Below are 14,203 nucleotides of genomic sequence, written 5' to 3'. Positions count from 1 at the left end.
ATGCAACAATGATCTTTTCTTTGATGTTATGGAACTGCTACTGCATTAAAAACAAACCAAACCAAACCAAACAAAAAAACCCCACCCAAACTTATCTATAGTTAAAATAAAAAACTGAATCTAAACTTCATTTTTGGCCCCAGGATCTATCAGCTCTCTGCATGCTATATGCTATTTAATACGTGTCAAATAAAAGGAGTTCACAAGTCATCTCCATAGCTTGTCCTATGTGCAATCTAATTTGATGTACATATAGTAGCAGAGTATCCTGTAGCAAGAAGAAAACTTTTGACCTTTCCTGCTTTTGGAGAACGCATAGAGTTGGGGATTCATCCAAATTGTTCCGGGTACATATGACATGATGTATGGTGCTAGAAACATTCCTTACTGCAGCAATCAGGATGCTTTTATCAGTCAGTGGCCATACACTGACTGACCTTAACTAACCCAATTGTTTAAGGGCAATATGTGACCCAAAAATGAACTTCTCTGCTATGAGAGCAACTAGTCTGCATGTGAAAAGGTTTGCTTTAGCTCTGTTCCGTTTCTGTTCAGAGGCTCAGGTCGGCTCTTATTTTATCTGCACCCATTCAACTGTTAATATGAATTATACTTTAGTTCTAGAAGTAGAAAAAAACTTCATCTATTTGGCTTGTAATAATTTGGTTGTGCTCGGTATGTAAATTACCTACTGCTACCATAATTAGATGGTCAACAATTCTTATGGAGAAGAGAAGCATTCAAATTGCATCTATTTGGTGAAAAATAAGTGTTGCTCAGTAGAGACTATTTCACCTGCTCACCCCATGATTAAAAACTTGCTGGTTAATGATTTAAATGTGTTTAGGATTGGCATGGTGTCACCATTGTGCAAATCCTTTGTTAAATATTAAATAATAGAAAAATGTCTTAGGGTCACACAGCGTGTGATTTATGTGACAAAGCCCTTATGGGTTATGTTTGTCAAAGGCAACTCATAATTCTAGATTGTTTCGCTGAATAGCAGAGAATATTTTTGTTGTGGTAGTGGGTGGGAAGAAATTTGTTTTCTTGCTATATTCAGTGTGGTAAAAATTTCTCTCTGTCTTTAGACACCTTTCACATGAAGAAGCCAAGCCCTGGGGCTAAGCAAAAGAGATGGGGAGCGATGGGTGCCCCTCCCTTGCATTAAGCCACTGCTGATAACGGCTTTTTGATATATGCATGGTCTGGGACTCAATTAGATTGTCAGATAAAAGTAATAAAAATATGTCATTTTTCTAAACATTTTTTTATGTGTATAACAGTCAGAAGCTGTTTAAAATCTGGAGACTGTAGGCCATGTGGACTTTTTGAAAGACTTGCATATGTGTATAACTTCACATCATCTCAGAATTATTCTTCAGGGGCTTTCTAAACAATTGTGTCCATATAAATCCCTATTGCTTTGTTAAAGAATATATATGTATATAAAAAGTAGGTAGTAATTTCCTTCCTCCACCCCCTCAAAAATATATATATAAGTTACAGCCAGAAATTATTGCTTGCATGCTGTACTCTAGGAAATACAAAAGCAAATTCAAAAAAGACCTTGTCTCCTTTCTTTCTCTAAAACACAATTTATTGCTTTAAATCATAAAAATAAAACAGTCAAATGTTGCATAAGAGACCCTCCGCAGAAATAAAAGAAAAGAAAAGGCAAAACTGAACTTCCCATAAACCCAAATCCCATACAGCAGAGCTTTCTACAAGACCATAATTAAATAATCCCTGAAGGACTTGTGGAGGAGGGGGTAAGAATACATAAACTTTCCAACACGATGAAAGAAAAGACCCTGTTATTATTATTTGATTTTATTTTTAAGAAGGAAAGAACTAAAAAATATATACTTAAGGTGGTCTACATGTGAAAACTATTCCATGCTGAGCAAGCATCCATACAAGTCTCAGCCTTGACACACAATAAAGCAGAAATTAAAAGATGTCTTTGTAACTTGAAGTCTGCAAGAAGATTGTGGCATTGTTTGAAAAAGTGCACATCCTCGACACCAGACAAAGGCTTTTAACTCTGCAGCAGGGCTGTTACTGCTGTTCCTAAGCATTTCTTCAACAAATTTTTCCTCGAGTCTGAGATCTGAGATGAGATGGTGGCAACTTCCAGCAGAAGGTCTGTTTTTCAGGAGGTTCTTCACTCGACAGGAGCCTTGTTTGTTAAAACAGGAGAGGAGTCACATACTTGTGCAAGACGACCCATGCAGACAGATGATTATGTAGAAAGAGTGACCAGGAAAGCTAAGGATTTCTTGTAATCATTTTACTTTCTCAAATGAAAAAACAAACTATCAGTGAAGCATTTTATTGCAAGCCTTTTAAATTGTCTTTTGTCATTTTCCTTCAGGAAGGTTCACTTTTGATGAAATGGTTCTCCTCAGACAGCAAAATATCTCATTGGGAAAACATTCAACCATTTCAGACTGTTGTATTTTGCAAAGTAAAATGCTGACAGAGTCTTCTCTCTGCTAAGCCTCGAACTATGGGAATCACCCCTCCTTACACAGGCGATACCAAATCATCTGATCCTCTTTCTGTAAATACTAGTCAGCATTAGAGCATCTGGGAAAGGGGAGGACACTTAAATGGAAATCTAACAGGGTGATTTCCGTTTTTTAATGTGCAGATTTAAGAATAGCACTTTTTGGTTTTGGTTTTTGTTTGGGTTTTTTTTTCCTTTTTTTGAGGATTATGATTCTCCCACGTTAATTGAAACTCTGCTAAGAACTTCCCTCTTATTTATTTGGGACTAACAGAGAATATGGAGCTGTGTCATGTCTTTGCTTACAAATCTTTCCAGTAAGCACCCCTAGTAAAGGAAGAATTAATTATTAATTGCACAGATACCTAATGTGTAAAAAGTTGCTTTCTGGTGCTATTTTTCACTATGAAGTTGGAAAAGTTATCATATATAGAATGAAACAGGACTCCACAGTTTATGCAGGCAGGGAAGATTCAGGTTTAGCTCTGTTGAGTGTCACAATTTCATTAATGTCTTGCCTGGTTCTCCTAACATAATGATAAATCCCATTGGTATGTTTTGCATCTGGGTTAAAAATGATGTTGATAAAACTGCTTATGACTTCATTGAATGGTACTACCTGAATTTATAAGTTGGTCAGTCAAAGGTGGAAAGTTGCAAAGGGACAAAGATAATGGAAATGCATTTTCTTTAGATTAAGAAGGGCCTCAAGCTGCAGCGAGGAAGCAGCTTTCTTACGGGAATAAACCAAATTGTGTCAGATTCTTCATGAGTGCCCAAACTTCCAACCTTAGTAGGGCTGACTGATGGCAGTCAGTCATTTTGCCTTTCTGCCAAATCGTCCCTGGCCGTGTGAGGCCTGTAGGACCTACAGAAGTATAGGAGTGAAGGTCTGGTGAAATCCAAGAGGAGTCCTCAAGCCACAAGTAAGAAATTAGATTCTACATGTTCTTCCTGTGGTCTGGATCCCAGCCCCCCTCCACCCAGCCTTGTTATCACAAGGAGTACCTGTGGACACAAGGAACAGGAATACTATGATGGTTTTCAAACAATTCTAGAAATCCTTTCCTTTGTTTATCCTTGCCTGTTCAATGCCATGTGAAGCCACAGTGAAATGTACAGTGATCACAAATGAAAGTCAGGAAGAAAAACTGACCAGAGAGAGCAGTGAATCTGGGCCATCTTTTGGGATCTGAGATAGCTCCATAGCAATGGAAAAGGAAATGAACCCTTTAAAACTATTCTGACCTTAATAATTGAAGGTAAAGTAAATCCAAACCAGACTCTGTGGATAGTTGTGGTTTTTTCCTGATAGCATCCCTTTAAACTATATGTGAATACCCCAGACATACATACAGTGGTCCCAGTTTTAGCCTCAGCAAAATCTGGTTTAATTCCAGGATTTTTAATTTTAAAGAAGTTGTTTCTGGAGGTATATTGGTGCAGATGCCAGTGGAAAAATCACACAGCAAATTGAGAAGCATGCTGAAAATATGTATTTGTTCCTTGGTGTAACTGGACTGCTTTGCTTAAGCACGATATTGTTACACTGCATGGAGTTTGAGCTGGAATGAAAATGAATACAATTCATCTCCAAATTAGATGCAGTACCATATGTGTTGTCAATTTATCAGTACACCAACAAAATTGAAGTGTTGAATGGAAGTGGCTCAGTGACTGTATGCGGCTGTAAGAGTCAGCAAATATTGCAGTTAGCTGACTCAGCCAACTGCTTCTTGACACATCTCTATCTTTAGAATTATTGACACATGTCTAGTCATACGGAACTGATATTTAAATGTTACCTTACAGTCAGGCACACATAATGGCTACAGAATTCATGCCTCTGGGTAGGCTGAAGAATTTGAGGAGAGTATTACGACACAAACTGTGTTTTTCCTCCCTATAAGGTCTGAAAGGAATTGTAGTCAATCCTCCCTTCTAATTGGCAGATCAATTTTAATGAATGGCCTAAAGTCATAATAAAAACCCTATTTTGCATTACTTCATCATGGAGGTATCTCTTTACTCCCAGATTAGAAGCTTCTACCTGCCTCTTAGCTGTGTTATTTGGGGGGAGTGGGGGTGAGGGAAGGATAATAAAATGTTGCTGTATTTGTTTAATATTTCATTGCTTAACATTATGTTATGCTATAACAAGTTATGTTACATGAGTTGATGAGAGCAAGAAACAGAGCAGTGCAATATAGTTAAAAAAAAAATTAAAAGTCCCTAAGGTGAAAAAGGTATGAAGAAGCCCATTACAAAACCAGACCAACTTGGCAACTTCCCTGCGCTGACACCTTTAACTATCCCCTCACTCCGGTCCTCCCCCTCCCAACAAATGCAGAAGAAACACAGGTGTGTAGGGCCAGATTTCTAAAGATGTTAGATACCTAACCTTTTAAAATCTGATCCATAACTCCCACTATTGTATTTCCTTTTCAAATTCATTTTATAGCAACCATGACTCCCTCAGAACTTGCTTAATTGTTTCATAAAGGCCACTCAGAGACACCATGTAACTCTAGTGACTCGCCACAGTGTCTTTTCAAGGCAGAAAAATCACGACACGCTGCTCGTATATATAACACAGTTCCATATTACTGATTTTAGATTTAATTTTCTTGGCTAGAGCTGAGTTATTGGATGGACACCATGGGATGCCAAATGTACAAATTGCCTTGCAGCTCAAGAGTCTATGAAGAATCCTGACTGAAGCGTCTATGACTTTCTTAGCCCACAAGAACATTTGGGGACTTGCCAAGCAATCCAAAGATGTTCAAGGCGATATATGAATATGTTGAAAATTGCACTATGGGAAGAAATGCTAGTACAGAAAGGGGCAAAACACACAGAGCAACCTCCCCAGGGAAACCAAAGCTGGAAATGATACAAGATATGAATATACATATACAGTAGACTCTCTTTCTCCTGCCCTTCAGGTCTTTATCTGCTGTGAGCTAAGTTAACTGCACTGTAGTCTCCAGCAAAATGAAATTTTTCCTCCCTGCTAAAAACATTACTTTGGAATTAAAGAAAATGGGTTCGCCTAGTAAAGCACAGTGTATGTATAAAAAAAAGTGCAAAATGTAGATAATCCAGCTAAAAGTGTAGCTGGTTGAGAAAGAAAAGACACTGTGTTTCTACCACAATTTCCCATACAAACCTTCATCTTCAATGGAGGTGAGTTTTACCAGCTTTACAAATTTATATTGAAATAAACCCCAAGAAATGGTACTAAGTTAATTAAAAAGTGACAATTTTATTTGCAAAGATAGAGAACACAGAGTCTTTTAAGTTCACAGTGTTGAATCACATCAGCAATCATTTCAAATAGATTTTTCTTTTTATTTTATACTCTTGAATGTAGTCTATAAAATCAGATTTGGAGGATTTTGTTTTGTCCTGTTAGCCTGGGACTGGTCATCTACTTGTGTAAACCAGAGAGAAAAAAAGTGTTAATGTGTACTGGTTGAGGAGTGGGCCCAAAACTGTAATTCTCAGCTTCTTTGATGTGTTAATAGTGAACTGCCAAATGCAAAAAAAGATCATATGTCATTTTTCAGTACCATAATTTTTCTGTAAACTATTGCAGGGGAAATATTTATGTTAAGATATTTAGTTTAATATCATGTTTTTAGTCTAAGTTAATGGAAATAGCGCTTTCCCTCACCGAAGTGTATATGTGACTTCTGTGCTAACAAAAGAAAGAGACTTAAATGCACTAATTATAGTAGGGAGTATTGCACAGGTAGCTGAGATACAAGCTCCTCTATGCAGATCTGCCAAATGTATCTCACACTTGATCTGCCACACTGTCAAGTTGTTGCCGTACTAGTGCTCTGCAAGGTGAGCAGAGACGAGACACTGCAGTAACGAAGGACTAAACCTTCACCTCGCAAATCCCAGACCCAGGTCACATGAAAATTTTAAGGACCACAATCCAGATGTAGCATAGGCAGTGAGAGTTGTTAATCTATGTGTTATTATTCATTTGAAAAATATGCATTGATAACTCTGCGGACATAAGAATTAAAAATTATGACACTCCCTCAACCCTCAGATTATAAAGGAGATTGGTAACTCCTGCATTTATTTTACCTTTTTTTGTAGTCAGTGTGATATTAGGGCCATATTTTCAAACCTTGTTTTGCTATCATGTGAGTAGAAGATCTGGAATAAAATCATGACACTGAAAACCAGGAAATCTCCCATAAATAGGTAAAACATACAAGAACAAGAAACCTCCTCTAGTTTACTGTCCTACCTTTCTGAAATCAGTCCATCTTAACCAGAAGCTGTGTCTTCATATCTAATAGTCCTGATATTTTTCTTTTTTTTTTTTTTTTCCTAGTCACATTGGGAACCTATCTGAACATCATCAGCAACCAGAATGACTTATGCTTCTGAATTTATTCACCATACACATATTTTTTGTTTGTCTAAATCCCATAACTACTCATTTTATTTCCTGCTGTCTAGTTTCTGTATCGTCCAAAACAGCAAATTGCTTTCTGTACACCTTTCACATGCCACCCATGATTTTACAGAGCTTTATAAGATCCTTCTGCCCTATCTCTTTTATGGGTTGAACAGTCCTAGTCTATCTTTCCAGATACAGAAATCTTTGATTTCCCTTGTCATTCTTCCCTGTACACTCTTCCTTGTTCTTCTGAATGTTAAATATTCCAAGCTCTACCAAAAATTACAGGCATATATTTGTATAATAAAATGTACTTTACAGGATCTTTTCCAAGACTTCACTAGGAATCTGTTGCTCAAATAATGCTGCATTAAGATAAACATTATCTTATTCATCAATTGTTCGATTTCTTTTTCATTCCGTATAATTGAACAGATCTAATTAGGTTGCAGAATACTGATCATGCACAGATCATGCTATAATTTGTAATGTAGCTGGACAACTGTTAGAAATTAGGATTGGATTAAAAAAAAACCCCAAACCTCCAGGATTAGGCAAATGAGATCAATTTGAAAATCATGTCCAAGTAATGCAAGGTGGAGTACAGGAGATAAAGAATAAAACAGATATCTAAGCAGAAGAAGAAATCTGAAAAGTGAGAAGTGATAATGCCAAAAGTTATATACATGAGTGATGATGGACAAAATTTTGTGGTGTCATACAGCAATGAAAAAGTATGAGTGTGATTTTGGGCAACCTCTATGGGGGGCATTATGCCTCTGATGTATGGAGGCAAAAGTCCCTTTTTGTGTGCACTAATGCAAACCTTATTTAAATCCATTTGCTCAGCTTTGTGCACTTCATTACCAGGGGGATCCTGGATCATGGAGGGAATTCAGTTAGAGAAATGTAACAGTAAAGAAAAAAAAAGGTTGGCTAAGACATGAGTAAATGGAGATGGAAGGGAGGTTAGCATGACAATGATCTATTAATTGATGAAGGTAATATTAGCACCCAGAAGAAAAAGAATAATTTAAGATGGTACAGACTTTTTGGTAATAGGATCCATTCAGCTGCAGCATAATTTCATAAGGCAAATCACCTGTGATAGTTACAAAGCAGACTGGCCCAAACACCAGCAAATGTATTCTGAGGAACAATGCTGCAGTGGCATGAAAATACGTATTCCAGCTTTACCTTCTGTATTATTATCCACAGTCTGCCTCCTTCCCATAAAAAATAAATAGCCTCCATATCTCAAAACAAATGGATCCCAGATTTTTCACAAGGATTGAAGTAGTTCACTGAAAAGCTCTCATTTCCCTTCTAGAGAAAAAAGAATTGGAGGGTGCCCACGATGAACTGAGGTCCTCTTTATTTTCTGCCTGTTGTCATCAGAAGTAAATCATCTTGGTAGGGAAGCAAACTGGGAGTCTAATACTCTGTCTAGAATCAGCTTTGTACCTTGGCCTGATAAACTTGCTCACTCGTCCAGCATCCACTCAGTGTCAGCTCTCAAGAGCCGACCAGGAAATTGCCTCCTTGACATGAGGCAGCAATGTGCTACCAAAGTCTTCTCTACAGTGTCACTGGCATGCCTTTCATTTTAAAATGGTTCCTGGAGATTACACCCCAAAGTACCTGGAGGTGGAAAGAGAGTTAACATTTAAATGGCTGTAAACATTCTAGTTACATATAAACATTGTCTAATGTATCTATCTTTCTTGGTTCCCTCTTGCCTACTAAGCTGTATCTTTTTCTCTGCTGAGATATGTTATAGACATTTTTACCACAGGGAGAAGTTTGTTGTGTCAGTAGCCAATCTAATCACCTCCTGCCTTGAATCTTCCCATAATCAGCTTTCAGGACCCCACGCAGAACAAAACCCCATAGTGGGTCCTCGCTTCTTTTCCCCATATGTCCACTCATCACTGTGTTCTTCTTTTGCAGCAGAGGCACAGAGAAAAATGACAGCCATGGAGGGAGAGGGGTATCAACTGCTGTGGATAAATCAATCCATCACAAAAAAAAAAAAAAAACAATTCTGCCATGAAACTTAATCACTAAAGGTCATGTCGGGGAGTGAGGAACAGATTAAATTAGCATAGTATTAGATATGGAAAATGATTTCTGTCAAAATCATCTTTACCACAATTATAATATGTTAATTACGTATTTCATTAAGGAAGTTGATTATGGTTCACAGATGAAATCATGCAGACGAAGACACCTGGAAGGAAGCACTAGAGCCTGAAGCCACTTCTCTCCTTCTCTCTCTCACACACACACGCATGCACACACACACACACACATGCACGCACGCACAATTAGGTAAACGCACTCTTATGTAGAAAAGCTTTTCCCAATATACTTCAAAGATTATTAAAGTGCAGCTGTGTCTGGTTAGGACAGAAACTCAGAGAAATAAAGGAGAGCATGGTAGGGTACATTCATTTTCCTTCTATCAGTACTTAGAATGAACTGTTCGTTTTAAGACTATAACATCCTCTGCCTCTGGTGACATATTGGTGGCATCTAGTACTGTGGGTAAAGGATTTCAGCACTGACTAATGAGATGGTGGCTGTTCGTTTTTTACAGGGAAGAGACCATTCGGCAAATTTTAGCCGAGCTATTTGAAAGAGATATCATCAACCATATGAATGTCATACAATATCTTGCCCCTAGAAGTGGTTGCAGTTGGTTGACAGTGAGTTTGGGTACTTGGGTACTGTGAAAAAGTTACATCAATCAGCAATTACTTATATAATTTCTTAGCCTTCTTTTCCAAATAATTGTTTGAAACGTTTCCTCTGTTTAGTGAATAGAGCAAGATTTTTAGTGATTTGAAAACACAGTCTCCTTGTTTTGGCTAGAAACAATGCAGCGGAGTCTCATACCCCATAAATGCTGAGAGACGGAGACAGGAATTTTCACCTGTGTATGAGTCTGTGTATGTGTATGTGTGTGGGGTGAGTGCGTAAGTGCAAGACAGAAAGGAGTTGTAGCCTACATAAGAAAGGACTAATTTTATTCAATTCTGACTAAAGAAGCAGCAGAAGTTGAATAAATGGGGTACTCAGTGCAAGGAAGGGAGGCGATTATATGTATCCCTCCAAAAAAAGGTCCTAGAGATGCCCCTGGGAATGAAAACGTCTGAGCCTCAGTCAAATATAATTACTTCATTCTCATCTTTCCTAGTGAGTGAGAATGCATCAATGCTTGTGTGCCCTTGTGCTGATAGATTTTGCCACACAGAATAATCATTGTTGGAATTAAGCATAATTGTCAAGAAAGACTTGGTCATCATGAGAGAGACAGTCTCATACAACTGTCCTTTTGCTTTCCAACAGTAATTACTTTAGTAATTAATCTCTGTCATTTAACTGTATTACATTTTGAAAAGAGAAAATGGAAGAAAGACCGGTTTCTGACTAATTTACATCACAGTTTAAAATCCTAGAATAGGGTGAATCAAATGTCAAATTTAGCCCTTTCACAGATATTGCTAAAATGGTCTCTTTCTAACATCTAGCACAAGCACGAATGAAGTTAGGCTGCTAAAGTCATCTTCATAATATCTGCACTGCTTGAAAGTTTCCACTTCAGGTCTCTTAGTTGTAGGTAATGGAAGACAACACACAGAGCAGGAACCCTGGTCAGAAAAAGGTGAATCACTGCCTACTGAAATGTCATTTCTGCTGCTAGTCGTCATGGCTTACCAGCTGTGCAGCACTTGCAAATGCCAACATCATGCAGCAGTAGCCATGTTTTCAAAAGCAGCTGCTGACTGTGTATGTTGCCCATGCTTTTAGCGAGCCATGCTGGTGAGGCAGAAGTAAGGAGCATCCTTAATTTCAATTACACTATGCCCAAAACACTTCTGAAGTTGAGGCTCAGAGTGGGTCTGTGTTGATTTCATTGGCATTCTTGCTCTTTAAAATATTTTAAACGGGCTTTACTCCTTTTCAACTTTTGCAAATGTTTTCCTTTGCAAAGAAAGGTTATATGGATGACAACAGTCCCTTAATTCCTACTTCCTGAGAGAAGGATCAGCTCAAGGGTTTCACTGTTACAAACAATGACTGTAAAGTCAGGCCCCTCAGAAAGACAAAAATCTTGATTATTTTGGAAACTGATGAGGGTATTATTTTTTATGATTGATCATTTTCACTGTCACTGGTCTTCATAGGAATCTGATTTGAATGAGGCTTACTATCCGTTCAGAATCATATGTAAGCCAGGTAAGGTATTGCCATGGATATATTACAGTCAAATATTAGGTATTGCACTCAAAGCAAACATGCTTGTGAAAGAACTGTAGGGTTTACAGTAAAAGCATGAAATCTGCCATGGTCTGAGGTTCTGAGGGTATGACCTTATAAAGATGATCAGATACTGGTCAAAAGCCAATTCCCCTCCTTTCACCAGCACTTTCATTTTAGTTGGAATGAATTTTACAGTCCATCTTTTCCTGAAACTGATTGCTTAAAAGATAGAAAACAAAGCAAAATATTAAATCAATGGCTAGGGCTTATCTTTCTTCTTTTTTTTTTTTTTTTTTAATCCTGGTGTCTTGCTGCCCTAAAAATTAAAAGAATGAATAGTGACAGCTTGAGGTTGTGGAAAATATTTACTAGCAAAACCCCATATTAACTTCATAGAATATTTTTTTCTGAATAAAAAGAGAATGCAGACCTCAGGATCGGATGTACTGAGCAGAGGTAAAAGATTGTCTGGTGGGGTAAGTCCATACAGCACTGTGAATGTCTGATCCAGAGAATATGCTACACAGAGTCTTGCGGAATATGTGTGTCTATGAAAAGACAGCTCAGGAGTGAATTGTAACTCTGCTGTTACATCGACAACCAAGTACTCCCTTAACAAGATACAGGGAATTTTTATTTCAGTTGCTATGTAAAGAAACACAAAATGCATGAAAAAAAATTAACAAAGATGTGGGTAGGGTAGTAAAGAAGGAAGGATTCAGTTGTGACTGTGTAACAAGAGAGTCTTAATGTGGTACATGAGGAGGAGGTGGAGGATGTAAAGAGCTATGGGAGAAAAAAATGAAACAAAGGTGATTATGGTAAACAGTTATTTTCCTGTCTCTGTCCCCCAACTGCATCCAAGGCCTTTGTGAACACTCTCTTTATAATATGCCCTTAAACGTCACTGGGCTTTCAAGATCAGCCTTATAGGCAATGTGTTCTACTGATTTGCATTGCTAATTATATTGTACTAAATTTAGTTTATAGTGATAAAAAATATCAACATGATGCTTTACAGCATCTATGTAATCTGAGCTTTCTTCTTTCCGGACTATTTCTGGGTTATGCAGATAAAATGGCCCCTTGAAATAACTGGGATTTTTTTCTTTTTTCCTTTTCCATTTTGTACCCATTGTGTGATCTCAGTGCTCCAGATGTGATTTCACTGAGGTTCCTCAGCCATTCTCCATCGCTTTCTAGAGAGGGGAAAGGGGGGTTAGGAAGAGTGAGTGACGTGAGGGGGGGCTATTTTTACAGGCCCGGTGCATCATGATTAGAACAGGCTTATGGTCTGCATATGTACATGGAAAAATCTCCCAGCAATTGACCTGCTAAGTGAATATATATTAGAGAGCAGTAAATAAAAAGGCTATGAGGTTTTAGTTAACAAGAACTGACTGATACTTAAAAGCCAGGTTCTGCCCCCCTCCCTACTCCTCCTCAGTGCTAGCTTGTTATCCTTTCACACTGGACAATACAACAGCACGTCTGTCTCTCCCCCTCTTCTCCCCAAATCAAAGATCAAAGGCTGCATTTGTAAAGCAAATAGTTGGAGAGCTACAGCCGGGTTTGATGAAAACCCACTCCAGGCCTCTTGGGAGATATTACCTTCCTCATTATTCCACTGATTGGCCTTATTTCATCCAAGGATTACTGCACATTCTCCTGACGGCTGATGAGCAGCTTCATGAATATACAAAATAATCCGGCGGCACTGGGCCAGCACTGATTATTATTGTGAAACTCGGAGGAGCAGCTTCAAATGAGCTGCTGGAGACTGTGGAACTCTTCCTCCCCGTTTTCCATCTGATTTTACCACAAGGAACCTTATTAGGCTATTTTTCACATGTCTGTGAAGAGAAGGAGAAAGAGAGAGAGATATTGCATCTAGTTAAAAATGATCAGGGAATTCTGGGTACCAGATGTTTTTTGCTTAATATTGCAAAATGGCTTTTATTAGATTACACTAAGCACTTACTAACTACAGTTAAACTGCTTTGCAGAGAAACCTGATGGGAATGCTGCCCTAAATAGCTTCTTTTTATTTATTTATTTTTGGGGGAGCAGCTTCATCTTGTGTGGGTGGGTGGGCGAGTGGGCGGCGAGCACGTCGGCGTGTGCACGAGTTGGCCAGCACACAAGTGGGTTTGCCTGAGATGGCCGAGCGCTGGAATGCTGCGGTGCTAAGGAGAGGCCATGCGCTGACGCAGTGATCAGGGCCTGTGCGTCAGCCCACGAGTAATATGACTTCAACCTGCCCTCCAGCCTCTTTGCCCAGAGTCCTCGGCCAAGGGCTCGAGAAACGGACAGAGCAGAGAGCTGAGGTCTATGTTTTCCAATTTAGCCTAGCAGAAACAGTGTTGATACAAAGCACCTCTGATGGACTCCAAATCAGAGCCGAAAACAATCTTTTCTGAGAAATTCTGACTCCAGATAGGAGCCATTTTGTGGCACAGACTCTTTCGTGTCAACCTCCTCTTCTTCCTCTTTTTCTTTTTTTTTCTTGTTTTTAAAAGATTGTCCACAGACTATTTAAAAGTGTGACTGGAAACAGTGGCCCACCTGCACTCCTGCTGTTTGGGATGCAGCCAGGTAGCTTTGCATTTGACAGAAGCCCTTCCTCTCCCAAACCTCTCATCTCAACTAAGTCAACAAGAAGGTTCCCCTCTTGGAGGCCTCTCCCAGCTCCAGCACCAAACACAGCGCCTGATTTACAGTGCTGCCAATCTAATATCTGATAAACAGGGACCCTGTAATTGTCATTTACAGTTGGGTGCACTCGTTTTTAGTGATTGTGAACTACTGAACTGCCCCATGCTATAAATGTCTTATCCTACACTTTGTAATATGTCACATGAAATAAAGGACTGACACAAGTGACTCCCTCCTCCCCTGAACCCTGTTAACCATGGTTAAACCACGTTTTAACCAGGTATGTTATATTTTCCCAGCAGAGAAGTCAGAAAATCTGCTGCACTTCCTCTGACAGTGACATG

Source organism: Nipponia nippon, unplaced genomic scaffold (genome assembly GCF_047370975.1).
Source record: "Nipponia nippon isolate SJK-2023a ecotype South Korea unplaced genomic scaffold, ASM4737097v1 scaffold_1, whole genome shotgun sequence".
In the NCBI taxonomy this organism is placed as follows: domain Eukaryota; kingdom Metazoa; phylum Chordata; class Aves; order Pelecaniformes; family Threskiornithidae; genus Nipponia; species Nipponia nippon.
Note: the sequence above shows the minus strand (reverse complement) of the source record.